Here is a 2,638-nt window from a genome sequence, read left to right on the forward strand (position 1 = left end):
GATGCATAAGCGAGCCAATTCAAAGCGCTACAGCCCCCATGAGCATGAGCACGAGGGAGAGACACAAAAGGAAAAAGATGTTTGCTCGCAGTCAAACGTATCGGCAAACGTGCAATTATACATATAACAGGGTCGGTGTCCAAGGCAGTAACAAAACCGCCCCACGGAGGGACAAACGAAAAGCATTTACCAATGATAACAAAGGATTTTTGAAAGGCAAGCTCATTAACGAGTAATAGTGATGGGCGTGCGGTGGGCGTGGTTAAAAGCCCACAGATAGATTACAACAGGTCAAAGCACTTGTGCGCTCTACCTAATGAATAAGCTAGGCACGTCCAGCGCTAGGTTAATCATATCACTTTTTTCCAAAAGCATTGATGAAGCCAATAGGTCTCACCGATGCAAGACCTATTGGCTTTGTCAATCTTTTTTGCCATGTTGTGCGTCTGCTGTACAGCATGGTTCATAATAAAATAAAATAAAAAAGCGCTGTGATGGAGCAAGTGTTGATTGCGCCATAGCAAATTTTTTTTACTTTCAGCAATATTGCATAGCAGCCACGCTGCTGTACATGGCTCTTGCATAAGTACTACCTACTGGTTTTGCTATTACTTGTGGTTTTTAGGCAAGGGTTGATTAAGTGATTTTCCCAGGATCACAGGAGGTCAATTATGCTAGATTCAGGCCCATATTTATACTTTTTGACGCAAACCAGCGCCAGCAAAAATCATGCCTCAAACCGACTTACGCCATTTTTTGAAGCACAACCCTCATTGAAATGACTCCTGTCTTAGCAAAGACAGGAGTCATGCCCCCTTGCCCAAGGGCCATGCCCAGGGGACTTCTGTCCCCTGAGCATGGTCGTTGGGCACAGTGGCATGTAGGGGGTCCCAAATTAGGCCTCCCCATGCCACTATAAAAAAAAAAATTAAATACTTACCTCAACTTACCTGTACTTACCTGGGATGGGTCCCCCCATCCATGGGTGTCCTCCAGGGGTGGGCGAGGGTGGCAGGGGGTGTCCCTGAGGGCAGGGGAGGGAACCTCTGGACTCCTTTGGAGCACACAGGTCCCTTAACGCCTGCCCTGACCCAGGTGTTAAAAAACGGCGCACATCAGGCTGTGCGCCATTTTTTAAGGCCCACCCCATCCTGTGCGTCAAAATGACGCTGGAGTATAAATAAGGCGCACAGGCCATAAAGTTATTTTTTGGGCGGGAACGCCTACCTTGCATGTCATTAATGCAAGGCAGTTTCCAGCATCCAAGAAATGACGCACACGGTGGAATTTTGATGTCCGCGGGGTCGGGCGTCAGAGTTTAAATATGGGGCAAGGTGCGCAAACAGAGTATATCAATCTTTATTCATCAGTTTCAAAGTTGTGGCATGATCTAAATAAATATACATACATTTGACACACACACATATATATATATGTTTATAATATATATTTTAACAGACCTTTACAATTAAGTCAAAGAAGATATTTGAATAATATTTCAATAATCAATGAGAAAAATAAAGAGCTGATCCAGAAATAAAACACAAATTGGACAGTTACATGTTTTACTTTTCAACTGACTTTCCCTCATCTGTTTCCATAGATAGATTAAACTTAAAACTCAAATAAGAAATTTTATCTCACAATACTTCTTTTTCACAGGATAAGGGTAACCCTACTCTTGGTAGGGTTTTCAAAAATTGAATGAAACTCTTAAATGTTCCTCTCCACGGAAATCTTTAGTAAAAGGCGAAAGATTTATTCGATTTGAAGAGAAACCAAAGTATGCTAATGGCAGCCGCCGACAATTGCCCCAGGAAACGCCGTTCCACAGACTATCAGGGCGACTAGGTTTACTAAGGTCCTCATAGAAAACCCTTCGAAATAGAACCAAGTTATAATAATAGTTGTAATACTTTACACCGATAAAACACTTGTTGCCACAGAAAGAAACAAGCGGAGAGCCCAGCAGTGAGAGGAATTATGGGTATGCAAATTTTGTCGCAGGTCACGTGACAGGAAAGCCAGCAAGACATTTTCTATGGTCATTTCTGCTCCTTTAATTATCCATGTAACCAGCTGTCTGCAAGGCGGCAACAAAACCGCCCCAAGTAGATAAAGAATTTTTAAAGGGAAGCCCATGAATGAGTGATAGTGAGGAGCGTGCGGTGGGCGTGGTTAAAAGCCACTGAGAGCTCACACCAGGACAAAGGGCCATATTTATACTCCGTTTGCGCCGAAATTGCGTCGTTTTTTTTGACGCAATTTCGACGCAAAACTAACGCCAACTAACGCCATATTTATACTATGGCGTTAGAGGCGAATAGCGCCAAAGTTCCCGGAATGTGCGTCATTTTTTAGCGTGAACCCCTTCCTTGCGTTAATGATATGCAAGGGAGGCGTTCCCGTCTAAAAAATGACTCCCAGGCCTTTACGTGGTATTTATACTCCCGGGCAAAAGAGACGCCCGGGAGTTGGCGTGGCTAAAAACGGCGCATTTGCGCCACATTTTAACGCCTGCTCAGGGCAGGCGTTAAGGGGCCTGTGGGCTCAAAATGAGCCCACAGGTGCCCTCCCATGCCCCCAGGGACCCCCCCTGCCACCCTTGCCCACCCCAGGAGGACCCCCAAGGATGGAG

General features: G+C 45.0%; 1 non-coding gene across 1 annotated transcript; it reads right to left on the reverse strand.

Annotated features, from left to right (window-relative positions):
- Positions 1-1,671: 1,671 nt before the first annotated feature.
- Positions 1,672-1,787, reverse strand: LOC138286891 (U5 spliceosomal RNA). The gene has a single exon (XR_011202158.1). It is a non-coding gene; the product is annotated as a U5 spliceosomal RNA (small nuclear RNA).
- Positions 1,788-2,638: the final 851 nt, after the last annotated feature.

The sequence above is a fragment of the Pleurodeles waltl genome, chromosome 3_2 (genome assembly GCF_031143425.1).
Source record: "Pleurodeles waltl isolate 20211129_DDA chromosome 3_2, aPleWal1.hap1.20221129, whole genome shotgun sequence".
NCBI lineage: Eukaryota > Metazoa > Chordata > Amphibia > Caudata > Salamandridae > Pleurodeles > Pleurodeles waltl.